This window comes from Triticum aestivum, chromosome 1B (assembly GCF_018294505.1).
Source record: "Triticum aestivum cultivar Chinese Spring chromosome 1B, IWGSC CS RefSeq v2.1, whole genome shotgun sequence".
NCBI classification, from domain to species: Eukaryota; Viridiplantae; Streptophyta; class Magnoliopsida; order Poales; family Poaceae; genus Triticum; species Triticum aestivum.
The window spans coordinates 440,870,679-440,880,157 of NC_057795.1; positions in this window are offsets into that span (position 1 = coordinate 440,870,679).

Here is a 9,479-nt window from a genome sequence, read left to right on the forward strand (position 1 = left end):
ACACTTCTATTGATTACAACACAAGGATTACAACTCGAAACTTAGAACAAGATATGACTCTATATGAATGCCTCCGGAGGTGTACCGGGATGGTGCAATGAATCAAGAGTGACATGTATGGAAAATAATGCATGCTGGCTTTGCCACAAATACGATGTCAACTACAATATCATGCAATGGCGGCAATATGACAAAAGTAATGTATGTCATGATGATGATGGTGGAAGTTGCATGGCAATATATCTCGGAATGGCTATGGAAATGCCATGATAGGTAGGTATGGTGGCTGTTTTGAGGAAGATATAGGGAGGTTTATGTGTGATAGAGCATATCGTATCACGGGGTTTGGATGCACCAGCGAAGTTTGCGCCAACTCTCAAGGTGACAAAGGGCAATGCACGGTACCGAAGAGGCTAGCAATGGCGGAAAGGTAAAAGTGCGTATAATCCATGGACTCAACATTAGTCAAAAGAACTCATATACTTATTGCAAAAATTTAGAAGTCATCAAAAATCAAGTACTACGCGCATGCTCCTAGGGGGATAGATTGGTAGGAAAAGACCATCGCTCGTCCCCGACCGCCACTCATAAGGATGCACAAGCCAGGTACACTTCATGTTTCAAATTTGTTACACAACTTTAACCATACGTGCATGCTACGGGACTTGCAAACTTCAACACAAGCATTCCTCAAATTCATAATCACCCAACTAGCACGACTTTGATATTATCACCTTCATATCTCAAAACAATTATCAAGCATCAAACTTATCTTAGTATTCAACACACTCATAAGAAAGTTTCACATATCTTGAATACCAAGTATATTAATATTAAGCAAATTACCATGCTATTAACGACTCTCAAAATAATCTAAGTGAAGCATGAGAAATCAATAGTTTCTTTAAAACAAATCCACCATCGTGCTCTAAAAGATCTAAGTGAAGCACTAGAGCAAAAGTTATCACGCTCAAAAGATATAAGTGAAGCATATAGAGTATTCTAGCAAATTCTAATTTGTGTGTCGCTCTCTCTCATTTAATAATTTCAGATCTTGATACTTTATTCAAACAGCAAGCAAATCTAAAGGAAACTACGTTGCAAGGATAGCACAACTCATGTGAAGAAGCAAAAACTTAGGCTCAACCGATACTAACCGATAGTTGTTGAAGAAGAAAGGTGGGATGCCTACCGAGGCATCCCCAAGCTTAGATGCTTGAGACTTATTGAAATATTATCTTGGGGTGCCTTGGGCATCCCCAAGCTTGAGCTTTTGTGTCTCCTTAATTCCTCTCATATCATGGTTTCTCTTCTTTTTATCAAAAGCTTCATTCACAACAAACTCAACAAGAACCCGTGAGATAGGTTAGTATAAACCAATGCAAAACCTTATCATTTTCTACTGTAACAAATCACTAAGATTATTTTTCAACATTACATACTAAATGCCTCTGCATATTTAATACTCCTATCCTCAAATAGAATCATTAAACAAGCAAACATATGCAAACAATGCAAACATAACAGCAATCTGCCAAAACAGTACAGTCTGTAAAGAATGCAAGAGTATCAATACTTCCCTGACCCCAAAAATTATGAAATAAAATTCCCACTGTAATAAATTTATCAGATCTCAATATGCAAAAGGATTCAACGTTATACCATTCTCTGACTTTTCTAGGGAATTTTTGCAACAGCGGTAAACTTTCTATTTTCAAACAGCAACATGTATACTAGCAAAATAAGCATGGCAAAGGCTATCCTTGACTTATTTATTGAAACTAAAGATGTAAAACACTATTCTAACTAACAGCAAGCAAAAACTAACAAAAGAAAATGATTCTCCAAGCAAAACACATATCATGTGGTGAATAAAAATATAGCTCCAAGTAAAGTTACCGATGGTACGAAGACGAAAGAGGGGATGCCATCCGGGGCATCCCCAAGCTTAGTTGCTTGGTTGTCCTTTAATATTACCTTGGGGTTCCTTGGGCATCCCCAAGCTTAGGCTCTTTCCACTCCTTATTCCATTGTCCATCGAATCTTTACCCAAAACTTGAAAACTTCAACCACACAAAACTCAACAGAAAACTCGTAAGCTTCGTTAGTATAAGAAAATAAAACAACCACTTAGGTACTGTAATAAACTCATTCTAAATTCATATTGGTGTAATATCTACTGTACTCCAACTTATCTATGGTTCATACCCTCCGATACTACTCATAGATTCATCAAAATAAGCAAATAACACATAGAAAACAGAATCTGTCAAAAACAGAACAGTTTGTAGTAATCTGTATCAAACGTATACTTCTGGAACTCCAACAATTCTACCACATTAGGAAGTCCTAAGAAATTTGTGTACCAATCCATAGCAAAAAGAATCAGATCAGAAGAATGTTTCTGTGAATTAACAAAACTAATTTACTGGGTGCAAAAGTTTCTGATTTTCAGCAGGATCAACACAACTATCACCGCAAGCTATCCTAAAGGTCTTACTTGGCACTTTATTGAAACAAAATCTATAAAAACATGATTACTATAGTAGCATAATCATGTGAACACACAAAAACAGTAAGGATAAATATTGAGTTGTCTCTCAGCAAGCGCTTTTCTTTAATGCCTTTTAGCTAGGCATGATGATGACAATGATGCTCACATAAAAGATAAGAATTGAAACGTAACGGGAGCATCATGAAGCATATGACTAGCACATTTAAGTATAACCCACTTCCAATGCATAGGGATTTTGTGAGCAAACAACTTAGGGGAGCAATAATCAACTTGCATAGGAAGGTAAAACAAGCATAACTTCAAGATTTTAAGCATATAGAGAGGAAACTTGACATTATTGCAACTCCTACAAGCATATGTTCCTCCCTCATAATAGTTTTCAGTAGCATCATGAATGAATTCAACAATATAACCAGCACCTAAAGCATTCTTTTCATGATCTACTAGCATAGAAAATTTACTACTCTCCACATAAGCAAAATTCTTTTCATTCGGAATAGTGGGAGTATCATAAGAGACTTGAACACTAAAAATTGTTTCCACATTAAAAGAGTAATGTTCAGAAAAAGGGTAATCATAATCATGACAAGATTTGTAAATATAATCATCACTAATTTTTATAGCATAAGTTTCATCACAATAATCATCATAAGTAGCAACTTCATTCTCATCATAATCGATTGAAACCTCTCCCAAGATAATGGAATCACTAAATGAAGTTGACACTCTTCCAAATCCACTTTCGTATTTATCACAATAAAATTCAACATCCTCTAAAATAGTGGGATCACTACTTCCTAAAGTTGACTCTCTTCCGGACCCACTTTCATCAATATAATCATCATAGGTAGGAGGCATGCTATCATCATAACAACTTTGCATATCAAAACTTGGGATGCTAAAAATATCATCTTCATTAAACATAGCATCCTCAAGCTTGGGACAAACATTAATTCCAGCAAATATATTCTCAAACATTTCATCCCAATCAAACATAGCTTCCCCAAGCTTGGGCCCTTTCATATCATAAGCATAATCACTCTCATCATTAAAAATATGGATAGCACCAATAGTATAGCAATTATCATCATCACAAGTAGTAGTAGGAGCAACATCATTTGGGAGGGATACCTTTCTACCTTTGTTGCTCCTTCTTTTCTTCTTTTTCTTCACATTATGTGTGGGTTCAACCTTCCTCTTTGAGCTCCTTATTGATGAGATTGGTTGAATAGAAAGCTCCTCCTCGTTACCTGATTCATCATAAAAAATAATAGGAGGAGATTGGGAAGCCTCTTCCCTTTCATTAGTATTCTCATCATCTTCCATTTGCTTTCTTTTCTTTAAGTAATTGGCAATATAAGGATTTTCGATGCAATTCACCGCACAATACATATAAATTTCTTCTAGATCAAAATGAAGAATTCTATCAAGGGCAAATTCTGGAATAATCTTAGTTATACGTTTTATTTCTTCATAACCCAAGAGCAAATTAAGCTCATTATGATGTGCAAGGGAAATCAAGTCATCACAATTTTTGGACACGATACGATCATGAAACAATTTGCATTGGGTACTAAAATGATCACGTTCATTGCAAAGTTCCCAAGTATGGCTAAGAAAAAATAAATTTCAGCACATGCATCTAGCCTTTCTTGCAACCATTTAGTTTCTAAGTACTTATGCCTCTTGCAATATCTATCTTCCCTATTTGGTGTGTCCTTGCAAGCCCAATGCACTCCACAAAAATTGACATGCTTATAGGAGGCATTTTCATCATAACTAGTGCAATCATCATTAGCATCATGGATATTCAAAGAATTCGTACTAACAACATTGCAATCATGCTCGTCATTCAAATATTTAGTGCCAAACAATTTAGAGATTTCTTCTTCTAGCACTTGAGCACAATTATCCTTTCCATCATACTCACGAAAGATATTAAAAAGGTGAAGCATATGAGACAAACTTAACTCCATTTTTTGTAATTTTCTTTTATAGACTAACTAGTGCTAAAACAAGAAACAAAAAGATTCGATTGCAAGATCTAAAGATATACCTTCACTTACCTAGCCTCCCTGGCAACGGCGCCAGAAAAGAGCTTGATGTCTACTACACAACCTTCTTCTTGTAGACGTTGTTGGGCCTGCAAGTGCACATGTTTGTAGGACAGTAGCAAATTTCCCTCAAATGGATGACCTAAGGTTTATCAATCGTAGGAGGCGTAGGATGAAGATGGTCTCTCTCAAGCAACCCTGCAACCAAATAACAAAGAGTCTCTTGTGTCCCCAACACACCCAATACAATGGTAAATTGTATAGGTGCACTAGTTCAGCGAAGAGATGCTGATACAAGTGCAATATGGATGGTAGATATAGGTTTTTGTAATCTGAAATAATAAAAACAGCAAGGTAGCGAGCGATAAAAGTGAGCGTAAACGGTATTGCAATGATAGGAAACAAGGCCTAGGGTTCATACTTTCACTAGTGCAAGTTCTCAAAACAATAATAACATAGATAGATAATATAACAAGCCCTCAACATGCAACAAAGAGTCACTCTGAAGCCACTAATAGCGGAGAACAAACGTAGAGATTATGGTAGGGTACAAAACCACCTCAAAGTTATTCTTTCAGATCAATCTATAAAAGAGTTCGTACTAGAATAACACCTTAAGACACAAATCAACCAAAACCCTAATGTCACCTAGATACTCCATTGTCACCTCAAGTATCCGTGGGCATGATTATACGATATGCATCACACAATCTCAGATTCATCCAACCAACATAAAAGCACTTCAAAGAGTGCCCCAAAGTTTCTACCGAAGAGTCAAGAACGTGTGCCAACCCCTATGCATAGGTTCCCAATGTCACGAAACCTGCAAGTTGATCACTAAAACATACATCAAGTGGCACATGATATCCCATTGTCACCACAGATAATCACGGCAAGACATACATCAAGTGTTCTCATAAAAGACTCAATCCAATAAGATAACTTCAAAGGGGAAACTCAATTCATCACAAGAGAGTAGAGAGGGAGAAACATCATAAGATCCAACTACAATAGCAAAGCTCGGGATACATCAAGATCGTGCCATAGAGGAACACGAGAGAGAACACGAGAGAGAGAGAGAGATCAAACACATAGCTACTGGTACATACCCTCAGCCCCGAGGGTGAACTACTCCCTCCTTATCATGGATAGCGCCGGGATGATGAAGATGGCCTCCGGTGATGGGATCCCCCTCCAGCAGGGTGCCGGAACAGGGTCCCGATTGGTTTTTGGTGGCTACAGAGGCTTGCGGTGGCGGAACTCCCGATCTATCTTCTGTTCTGGAAGTTTTAGGGTACGTAGGTATATATGGGTGCAGGGGGTACGTCGGTGGATCTTCGGGGTGCTCACGAGGTAGGGGGGAGAGCCCAGGGGGGCGCGCTCAGGGGGGGTCGCGCCCCCCACCCTCGTGGGCAGCCCGGGAATCCCCTGACGTGCACTCCAAGCCCATCTGGTTAGTTTCCTTCCAAAATTAACTTCTCCAGTTGATTTCGTTCTGTTTTGACTCCGTCTGATATTCCTTTTCCTCGAAACACTGAAATAGGCATAAAATAGCAAATCTGGGCTGGGCCTCCGGTTAATAGGTTAGTCCCAAAAATAATATAAAAGTGGATAACAAAGCCCAATATTGCCTAAAACAGTAGATAAAGTAGCATGGAGCAATAAAAAATTATAGATACGTTGGAGACGTATCAAAGCCTAGTTTGATTCTATTCTCCTCTCTCTAATTCCCCGGTGATGATTAGCTCTAGACACCGAAGCGCTGCTGGATCATGAAGACCGTATGCTTGCAACCAAGTAGAGAGGTCGTGCTTTTGATCTTCCCTTTGAGGGATCATTCGGGCGGTTCGCGGGATCGTCATCAACGGTTGGAGGGACTCCAAGTATGATCTACACCAACTTGTCTACTTCCACTGCACTCCATAGTCGGTAACGAACGTTGATCAAAACCCTATATGCATCTCCATATTGTCCCTGGGTGATCGTAGGGAGATTTTTTTTGTTTTCTACCACGTTTCCCAACTAATTGCACCAACTAGGTTACATTATTTTGTTTGGCAGCAAAATGGGTCAGAATGCTGCCAGACAAAAAATGATTTTATTTTTTATTTGGGAAATTTAAACTGATTCGCGCCAGCCATGTATGGTGTCGTCAACTACATTCCATGAGTAATCCATCCACGATTCATTGCGTGCACAACATGAAAAGTAAATAGAATGAATCTGAAATTTGCTATGATGTTTTTTTAGTAAATACTAGATCACACCTGAAATCGCCCCAGTTTAACCCCGCTGCAGTCGCGCGTGACTTCTCCCTTAAACACGGGCGCATGGCTTCTCCATGTCGTCACAGCCGTTTTTACCTCGTTGTGTCTGCCTCTCAACTTGCCGACGGCGTGGTATGAGAGGAGGACCCGAAGCCGATGATCCCAATTCCATTTGTTAGGAGGGAACTGGACGATCCCAATTACAAGTTCCCGCTATTATGAAAAGGGAGCCCGCTAAATGAGTCAGCTGAAAAACAATTACTTGTTATTTTCTATTAGCATTTAAAAAGGACCCACCAACATTTACTGTGACACTGAGACTCGTCGCAGAAAATGGACATGCCTAATAATGGCCAAATATGTCGCTTGGGGAGCATCGTACCTTTACACCCCTCCAAACAGAGACGGACCACCCCCAAAGGAGGAACTTCAGAAACACATATCCTCATCTCCATCGGCTCCAGTTGCGATTATTTCGGTCGTTTACTTTGTGCAAGTTTATATCTCCTATTTACCCTTACTTGCACTCGTTACTTGGGTTGCTTGTTATATAGGCCGTCCACCTAGTTTCATATATAGACAAGCATTATTGTTGAGCCTAAATTTGGAAAAGAGGATAAAACTTTGTTTGTCGCATAACCACCCTTCTCTAGTTGACCATATCGATCCTTTCAGTAGGGTTCACGAAATCCTTTTTGTTGATGCCATTGTAAACTTCATACTTTTGAAATAAGGGAATGGAGAACCACCACCTTGTTTGATTAGATTATTCAAATAAACCAATTAATAAGTATGTTTTTACCCATTCTAAAAAGATACCAATCATCTCTCTTTACTAGGCCCACAAACAGTATTGAATATAATATTTTCTTAAAGGGTAAATTGCAACTGAGCGAGGTTACTGAAGGAGTTAGTGAGAGGATTTGTAACATGCAAGTGGGAGGCACAAAACCCCCCATTTTGTTCGGTAATGGTAACTGGCGACCATTCGCTGGGAAGGAACTCCCAACGGACATACTAGAAACCGTATGATCGAGATCAGATGATGACAATTTTTTTGAAGTCTTCTGTACATAAACTTGCCATGCTAGTCTAGAAATTGCTAGTCCCCTACGACTAAAATTGCCATGAAATCGTTCACAAATGACATCCTCCTCAGCGAGCATTCGCCAGCTAGAGTTATTTTCTTTTGGCTTTCAACTTCCAATATTTCACATCTTTTGAACCAAGAGTTTAAATAAGTTTCGCTTTCATATTAGTGTTTCTGGTTACGAGGGCTTTCAATGAGATCCATATTGAATACGTTTTGACAATTTTTAGAATTCCGTGAAGTTTCAACTTCTAAAACTTGGTAGGGCCATAGGAGTAAGTTTCAAGTTTCGACTCTGAAACTTGGTACAAGTGATGGACAAAATCGTTTGTTTTAGAAATTAAAACTTAAAACTTGTTGTGTCCTCATGGAGATCCAATGACTTTGTGGATCGCGAGGTATCAGACATTAGTCATAGCTGGTCATGTGCATGCCCCTCAGAATCGAATTTCCGAAGGAAGCAAGGTAATCTACGCAGCAAAAACGGTTTCTAACCGACAAACCCCGGCTATCTTCTTGGGACTCGACTCGTTAGAGCATCTCCAGCCGTTGGCCCCCCAGGCGGCTCGAAAAATTGCCTCCTGGGTGCGAACCGGCGCTAAAATCGGCCTGGGGGCGATCGGGTTCCCAGCCGTCGCCCCCAGGGTCGGCCCCAGGCGTCCGGATTTAAAATTTTTGAACATTTATTTGTCTAAAATTCGGCGAATGGGACAAATATTCGGCGAAACAGTGCATTACCTCGGCGAACTGAAATAGTTTTTACATAGATAAAATACTTATTAGAAAAAAAAACAAAGAGGGCCGCAACAAATCGAATAACGCGCTGAGAGAGGCGAAGTTGCCGTCGTCGCTGCCGCCGCCGCGCCGTCATCGTCCTTCTCCTTCACGCGGACGCCGCTGCTGGACCCCTGCCCAGGGTCGCCCTGGCGGACCGGCGGCGGCGGCACGTCGTCGTCGCTGTCGTCGTCGAGGACGACGATGCCTACCTCATCACGGCCACAACGCCTAGCGGCGAACTGCTCAAAGGTGCGGCGCTGGCGCTTCAGCTCCGTCCGCGCCTAGTCTTCACGCGCCAACTTCAAGGACGTTGCGTCGTCAACCCCTGGCTCCGCCTTCACGGCGGCAAGCCCGCTGCGCCGGCCGCGCTGGAAGTACGCCACCCAAGCCTCGTGGTTGCCGGCGGCGTACTGCGGGAGGGCCTACTACTCCTCCGTGAGCGACGCCCGCACGCGGTCGACCTCGTCGGTGAAGTAGTCGGCGCACGGTGACGTCTAGTAGCGCGGGAATGGGGACGCCACCAGCGCTGAGCTTCCACCGCCCCGGCGCGCGCATGTCCGGAGGCGCTGGGGCGTTGGCCTCGAACAGTAGGTAGGCCTCCCACTCGTGCAACGAGCGGCAGCCAAAGCCATTGGCCGCCGTCCCGGGGAACCTCTCGCCCATCGTCGCGACGGGGAAAAGGGAAGAGAGGGGAGGAACGGCGGCGGCGCACGGGGAAAGATCTCGGCGGCGTGGAGAGAGCTCGGTGGCTGTGGATGGGGTGCGGCCACAGGCGC